We start from the raw sequence: 8,484 nt of genomic DNA, 5'->3' as shown, positions 1-8,484 counted from the left end.
TGGAAACAGTGTCAGACTTTATTTTGGGGGGCTCCAAAATCACTGCAGATGGTGATTGCACCCATGAAATTAAAAGATGCTTACTCCTTTGAAGGAAAGTTATGACCAACCTAGATAGCATATTCAAAAGCAGAGACATTACTTTGCTGACTAAGGTCCGTCTAGTCAAGGCTATGGTTTTTCCCGTGGCCATGTACGGATGTGAGAGTTGGACTGTGAAGAGGGCTGAGCACCGAAGAATTGATGCTTTTGAACTGTGGTGTTGGAGGAGACTCTTGAGAGTCCCTTGGACTGCAAGGAGATCCAACCAGTCCATTCTGAAGGAGATCAGCCCTGGGATTTCTTTGGAAGGAATGATGCTAAAGCTGAAGCTCCAGTACTTTGGCCACCTCGTGAGAAGAGTTGACTCATTGGAAAAGACTCTGATGCTGGGAGGGATTGGGGGCAGGAGGAGAAGGGGACAATTGAGGATGAGATGGCTGGATGGCATCACTGACTCGACAGACGTGGGTTTGAGTGAACTCCGGGAGTTGGTGATGGACAGGGAGGCCTAGTGTGCTGTGATTCATGGGGTCGCAAAGAGTCGGACACGACTGAGCGACTGAACTGAACTGAACAGAGGAGTGGGACGGGGTGGGAGGTGGGAGGGAGGTTTAAGAGGGAGGAGACATGTGTATACCTATGGCTGATTCATGTTGATGTATGGCAGAAACCAACACAATTTTGTAAAGCAATTATCCTCCAATGAAAAATAAATATATTTTTATAAAGGGAAGGAAGAATTGCATTTCAGTTCCCAATGTAGCTGGGGCACATGTGTTCTTATGCTTGAAGGGGCATTTCTCCTCTAACACCATTGGTAGGTGCTAGCCATTGCCCCTGCCCATTGGTGCTGACCTCAGTTCAGTTCAGTCGTTCAGTCATGTCCGACTCTTTGTGACCCAATGAACCCCAGCACACCAGGCCTCCCTGTCCATCACCAACTCCCAGAGTCCACCCAAACCCACATCCATGGAGTCGATGATGCCATCCAACCATCTCATCTTCTGTTGTCCCCTTCTCCTCCTGCCCTCAATCTTTCCCAGCATTAGGGTCTTTCCCAATGAGTTAGCTCTTCACATCAGGTGGCCAAAGTATTGGAGTTTCAGCTTCAACATCAGTCCTTCCAATGAACACCCAGGACTGATCTCCTTTAGGATGGACTAGTTGGATTTCCTTGCAGTCCAGGGGATTCTCAAGAGTCTTCTCCAACACCACAGTTCAAAAGCATCAATTCTTCGGCGCTCAGCCTTCTTCACAGTCCAACTCTCACATCCATACATGACCACAGGAAAAACCATAGCCTTGACTAGACGGACCGGAGTTGGTAAAGTAACGTCTCTGCTTTTGAATATGCTATCTAGGTTGGTCATAACTTTCCTTCCAAAGAGTAAGCGTCTTTTAATTTCATGGGTGCAATCACCATCTGCAGTGATTTCGGAGCCCCCAAAAATAAAGTCTGACACTGTTTCCACTGTTTCCCCATCTATCTGCCATGAAGTGATGGGACTGAATGCCATGATCTTCATTTTCTGAATGTTGAGCTTTAAGCCAACTTTTTCGCTCTCCTCTTTCACTTTCATCAAAAGACTCTTTAGTTCTTCTTCACTTTCTGCCATAAGGGTGGTGTCATCTGCATATTTGAAGTTATTGATATTTCTCCTGACAATCTTGATTCCAGCTTGTGCTTCTCCCAGCCCAGCGTTTCTCATGATGTACTCTGCATATAAGTTAAATAAGCAGGGAGACCACTCCGGACAATGGCGGCAGTCAAAGTACTGAAGATTGGTAAGAAACTCTATGAGGGTAAAACAAAAGAAGTCTATGAATTGTTGGATAGTCCAGGAAGAGTCCTCCTGCAGTCCAAGGACCAGATTACAGCAGGAAACGCAGCCAGAAAGAATCACCTTGAAGGAAAAGCTGCAATCTCAAATAAAATTACCAGCTGTATTTTTCAGTTGTTACAGGAAGCAGGTATCAAAACTGCTTTCACCAGAAAATGTGGGGAGACAGCTTTCATTGCACCTAAGTGTGAAATGATTCCAATTGAATGGGTTTGTAGAAGAATGGCAACTGGTTCTTTTCTCAGAAGAAATCCTGGTGTTAAGGAAGGATAGAAGTTCTACCCACCTAAAGTGGAGATGTTTTTTAAGGATGATGCCAATAATGGTCCACAGTGGTCTGAGGAACAGCTAATTGCTGCCAATTTTTGCTTTGCTGTACTTGTTATAGGACAAACTGAAGTGGATATCATGAGTCATGCTACACAGGCTATTTTTGAAATACTGGAGAAATCCTGGTTGCCCCAGAACTGTACACTAGTTGATATGAAGATTGAATTTGGTGTTGATGTAACCACCAGAGAAATCATTCTTGCTGATGTTATTGATAAGGATTCCTGGAGACTCTGGCCATCAGGAGATCGAAGCCAGCAAAAAGACAAACAGTCATATCGTGATCTCAAGGAAGTAACTCCTGAAGGGCTACAGATGGTAAAGAAAAATTTTGAGTGGGTTACAGAAAGAGTAGAGTTGCTTCTGAAACCAGAAAATCAGTGCAGGGTTACAGTATTGATGGGCTCAACCTCTGATCTTTGTCACTGTGAAAAAATAAAGAAGGCTTGTGGAACTTTTGGCATTCCATGTGAACTTAGGGTCACCTCTGCCCATAAAGGACCAGATGAAACTCTGAGGATTAAAGCTGAGTATGAAGGGGATGGCATTCCTACTGTATCTGTGGCAGTGGCAGGCAGAAGCAATGGTTTAGGGCCGGTGTTGTCTGGTAACACTGCATATCCAGTTATCAGCTGTCCTCCTCTCGCTCCAGACTGGGGAGCTCAGGATGCGTGGTCTTCTCTTCGATTACCCAGTGGTCTTGGCTGTTCGACCATCCTTTCTCCAGAAGGATCAGCTCAGTTTGCTGCTCAGATATTTGGATTAAATAACCATTTGATCTGGGCCCGACTGCGAGCAAGTGTATTAAATACATGGATTTCCTTGAAGCAGGCTGACAAGAAAATCAGAGAGGCCAATTTATAAGAAAGAATATCACTGCATTTTTTTAGGAAGAAAACTAATTTTCTAGTTTAGCTGCCCCCCACCCCAAATCAAGATGAAAAGATTTTAAATCATTGAGAGAAAAATAAAGTTTGTAAATGAATAAAAAATAAATAAATAAATAAATAAATAAGCAGGGTGACAATATACAGCCTTAACGTACTCCTTTTCCTATTTGGAACCAGTCTGTTGTTCCATGTCCAGTTCTAACTGTTGCTTCCTGACCTGCATACAGGTTTCTCAAGAGGCACACAGAAGAACTGTATAAAAAAGATCTTCACGACCAAGATAATCATGATGATGTGATCACTCACATAGAGCCAGACATTCTGGAATGTGAAGTTAAATGGGCCTTAGGAAGCATCACTACGAACAAAGCTAGTGGAGGTGATGGAATTCCAGTTGAGCTGTTTCAAATCCTGAAAGATGATGCTATGAAAGTGCTGCACTCAATATGTCAGCAAATATGGAAAACTCAGCAGTGGCCACAGGACTGGAAAAGGTCAGTTTTCATTCCAATCTCAAAGAAAGGCAATGCCAAAGAATGCTCAAACTACTGCACAATTGCACTCATCTCACATGCTAGTAAAGTAATGCTTAAAATTCTCCAAGCCAGGCTTCAGCAATCTGTGAACCATGAACTTCCAGATGTTCAAGCTGGTTTTAGAAAATGCAGAGGAACCAGGGATCATTCCCAGCATCTGCTGGAACATGGAAAAAGCAAGAGAGTTCCAGAAAAACATCTATTTCTGCTTTATTGACTATGCCAAAGCCTTTGACTGTGTGGATCACAATAAACTGTGGTGCTGACCTAATGGGCCTCTGTTCTCTCTCTAGGGCTCCAGGTACCTGGCCTCTGATATTTCCTCCAGTGGAGAGGGATCCCAGCCAAGACCCTGAGCAGCCAAGACCGGCTCCTACTCTCAGATGGCTTAGGACACCCCCTCAGAGAGGGGGCTGAGGGAACAGGCCTGTGAGAGGCCCGCCTAACCTGTTCCTCAGACTGAAGTGTAAATAAGACAGGCTTTGAAAAGGCCTTGACCCAGAAGCCTCCACACCAGACACCTCGCTTTTCTCCTCCCTGCCTGGGACCTCCAAGGGAGGGAACATAGAGGCTGGACAGGAAAGAAAATACCCAGGGCGGCACACGTAGTCTCCCCCAGCCATACACACGGATGTGCACCCTTGTGTGCATGCACACACACATACACACAAACACCTACTCTCACGTAGAAAGGAAGAACTTGGCTGAAATGTAGGACATCTGCCCGTCAGACATGGTGTAAAGGATGCTGCCTGGAGATGCAGGGTCAGGGCTAGTGGCCCGAGAGCTCTCTATAACTGAGACTGTCTGAAAAATGCGCCCACAAGGACCACCTAGACCTCAAAGAAGATCACAGACATTCTCCCACAAGGTACTTGTGGACACAAGAGGACACCAATGTGCTCACTTTGCCAAGATCCTTGGCAAACCTACTCTGTGCCTGGCACCGTGCTGAGCCTGGGAGTACAGGGTGCACCTGCATTAGGAATGAGGGGGCCAACCAGCAAGAGATGAGCGGACCCCTCCACCTGGGGCGGGCCGAGCAGTCCCTGCAGGGCTCAGAGTGGTCTTTGGCCAAGCTGAGGCCACAATTAGGATGCAGAGTCTCGCCTTGGAGGCTGCCCCAGCTAGTGCACAGGTCAAAAGAGCCCCAAAGACTCTGTCCCCTCCCTGCCCAAAACCCACCCACTCCCACAGTTCTGGCCCTCACTGGGGCCCCAAAAAGAAAACCACTGAGGAGGATGGGATGTCAGTTCACAAACGAATCTGATCAGCACCAGCAGCTATAGGACGTGCTCTTCCCTGTGCCTTGGTCCCCTCCCCTGCCCCGTACACCCTGGGGGTCTGCCGGCGGACAGGCCTGGCCCCTGCCTGTCTGCGAGGCCAATTACAGTGGCCTTAATCACCCCGGTGGCCTGAGTAACAACTGTCTGCCCATCGGTCTCCTTCCCAGGGTGTGTCGGAGGGGATGACCCCTCACAGCTCCCCTCCAAGGAGTAGGAGTGTGAAACAACAGCAATCCGATGGCTGTCATCCAGGTTAACGCCTGACTCCTCTCACTGCCTGCTAGCCTCCTGTGTGTTTGCCTGGCTCCTCCAGGCCCTAGGATAGAGGGCCTACCAGGGCAGGCCTGGGACTGTGCATCTCCTGAGTGCTAATGCCATGGCTAAGTCCCAGCGGTGCTGGGGAGGCGGGTGCTCCCTGCTAGCCAGTGCAAATGAGGTACCCGGCTGTTGAGGTCCGCTTGGCATTTCCTGTGTTGGCTTTGGCTGGCGAGGCCAGGCCCGTGGGCTGCCCTCTTGACCCAAACCGAGTCAAGCAGGCTTGTCCAGGACTCTAGCGCATACTGACTTCTGTTCTGTGCCCCGCAGGGAGTCCTGTTCTGGAAAAAAAGATCACTCTTCCCCGCCGGGGTTCTCACTGAGCTGTCTTCCTTTGCTTTGCAGGTTGCTTTGTAGACCACCTGAGGCCTGGCTGGCCCCTATCCTGCTCATCTCAGGGAGTGTTCCCCAGGTTGAGCAACGGAGCCCAGGGAATGTGCATCAGATCTCTGAGCTTCCAGTGGCTTCCATCTGTCTGTGGAGTAATTCCCTTAGCTCCAGGCTTAGTCCTTTGACTGGACCTGAAGGAGCCTCAGGCAAGGAGTCTGTTCTGGTCATTAGCACCCGCATTCCAGTTGAGAACCTGCGAGCGCTCCCTTGGGCAACCCCAGAAGGGCCGGTTTCACCTGCAGGCTTCAGTGTTGCTTGCTCTGGGTCCTCAGTCCATGTCTTCTTTGGTTTGAGGTCTCTGGGATACCAGATTGTCCAAAACAAGAAGACTTCATGATGCTCATTTTCCCAAAGAGCAGAGGCTGCAACACAGCAGACTCTTTGTGTGCAGTGTGGTCCCCAGCCACTCTATCTGGTTGCCCCCATCCCTGCCCCACCCAGGTCCCCTTGGGGGCATAGCGCACTCCCCATTCCCAATGGCCAGGGGTCTCTGGTCTCTAATTTGGCCAGGTTGGGCGGAGAGGGCAGAGCCAGATCTCAACACATAGACCATCACGGGTCCATATCCCTTCCCTCTCTCTTCCTTGGGGGTGCCCCTGTGAGAAGAAGCAGGAAAAAGGAACACAGGGTCTAGAGCCAGAGACATCTGAGCATGAATCCCAGCTCTATGACACACCAGCTGTGTGCCTTGAACGAGGAAGCAAATGGTCATGGAACTCAGTTGCCTTGTCAGTAAAATGGAGACAGTAGAGGTGCCCATGGCCTAGGGTTTGTGAGAGGAGTCATTGGGCCTTGTTGGTGTTTAGTCACTGTCTTTGCGACCGCATGGACTGTAGCCTACCAGGTTCCTCTGTCCATGGGATTTCTCAGGCAAGATTACTGGAGTGGGTTGCCAATTTCCTTCTCCAGGGGGTCTTTCTGACCCAGGGATTGAACCTGCATCTCCTGCGTTGGCAGGCCAATTCTGTATCGCCAGGCCACCACGGAGGCCCCAGGAAAGAGAAGTCCTAGCACGAGCATTGTTGGCTCCTTGGGGCCAGACACATGAGTGCTCAGCAATGTGGAAAATATGAGATGAAGGAAGGAAAAGGCTCTGGATTTCCTACACTACTCGAGGGAGGAGCAGTAGGCAGGATTCTTCTGGCAAGTTTGGGGTGATTTTTATCAGAAGACTGAGGAGTGTTTATCATCTTTATGAGCAATTCCACTTCTGGTACTCTATCTTGGGAAATAATCGGAAATGTCAGAAGTCAGGCAGAGCTCTAGGAAGGCCGGGAAAAAATGTCTTCAGAGATGTTCTTCTCAGTGTCATTTATAGTAGCAAACATACAAAGAAGATATCTCAGTATCCAATGGGAGGAGACTGGTTAAGCATATTACGCTATATCATCTACGTAAGGAATTAAAGGATGAGTACTAAAAGTTGTGTCTAGGAAAAAATTTTTAAGACATGGCAACATTTGAGTGAAAAAAAAAATCAGGATATCTACTGACAAAGTATTATCTTAATTATGTGGAAAACTGGTTATGAATAGAGAAACAAAACATGCAAAAATATATAGAGCTTTATTATCAGCTCAAAAAGAAAGGAATTCTGACAAATACTCCAACATGAATGAACCTTAGAGCCATTATGCTAAGGGAAATAAGCCAGGCAGACAAGGGCAATTACGGTATGATTTATATGAGGTACCTAAAGTAGTCAAATTCTTTGAGACAGAGGTGGTTGCTAGGGCCTTGAGGGAGTGGACAGTTATTATTTAATTATGCAGAGATTCAGTGTGAGAAGATAAAAAGTGCCGATGACGGCGGTTGCACAAGAATATAAATATACATTTTAAAACGACTGTATTTTTTAAAATGGTGGCAATGGTAAATTTTATTTTATTTTACCTCTACTAAAAAAAAAAAAAAAAAAAAGGAGGTCATAGGGGAAATACTTCCAAATGCCCTTAATAAATATTTTTGAGTAAAGGGATTATGGGGTGATCTTTCTTCTTTTTAGTTTCTGACATTTTGCCCTAGTAAATGAGGTATTTCTGTTTGTTTGTTTGTTGTTTGTTTTAAGGAAGCTTGCTCCAGCATCTCCCAGATGTGCGCGGGGGTGGGGCTGGCGGGAGAGGCTCCGTCCAGCTGCAGTTGGAAATGAGGGGAGAAACACAGCCTGCTGGGAAAGGGCTGGCTCAGAGAAGGCCCTGGGGTCTCCCCTACGCTCTCACTCCCCTTTGGCTGGCCTCTTTCTCTGCCTTCCCTCCACACTCCGAACCTTGCCCAGGGGCCTCTCTTGTAGGAACAGTACAGTTGCTAGTCTGAAGCGCTGTCACAGCCCTAGTGGGAATGTGGGCTCGGGGCTTTCTCAGATGTTTGGTACCCGCGAAGCCTTCCCCCTGCTGCTCCGCCCCGGCCCAGCTGCAAAAACAACAGCCCATACCCAAAGCCCTGTTGTTGCAGCCCAGAAGTTGGGGCCTCAGCGTGCAGCAGAAGGAGTGGGGATGGGGCCTGCAAGCCCCAAAGAGACCTAGGGGGATTGGAGGGTCTCCTCTCCTGCTTCCCTGGGGGGAAATCCGGCTCCAAGGTGTAGGAAGAACAGGCTTTGGGAGTCCTGCGGGACTGAGAGCCAACTCTGCCAGTGGCCTCCCTGGCTCCCTGGGGATGGTGGTGGGGGAGCGTGGTGGTGGATGTGGGGGCAGGAAGTCAAGCCACTTGGGAACCAGCTGAGCCAAGCCGTGGGCAGGAGGCGGCACCACCGTGGCTCCCAGGCAGGCCAGGGCCAAGGCTTTCCCACGGGGTGTGACTGGCCACTGGGCTTCACGGATCCATCCACTCCAGGCTAGGGCTTGTGAGCCCTGGGAAG

General features: G+C 48.6%; 1 pseudogene across 1 annotated transcript; it reads left to right on the top strand.

The window, feature by feature from the left end:
• On the top strand, positions 1,791 to 3,196 carry LOC102169764 (annotated as a pseudogene). Its single transcript, XR_001296212.2, has one exon. The product of XR_001296212.2 is annotated as a multifunctional protein ADE2 pseudogene (transcript).

The sequence above is a fragment of the Capra hircus genome, chromosome 10 (assembly GCF_001704415.2).
Source record: "Capra hircus breed San Clemente chromosome 10, ASM170441v1, whole genome shotgun sequence".
Lineage (NCBI taxonomy): Eukaryota > Metazoa > Chordata > Mammalia > Artiodactyla > Bovidae > Capra > Capra hircus.
The sequence above is the reverse complement of the archived record's forward strand: the minus strand, read 5'-3'. Positions and strand labels throughout refer to the sequence as shown.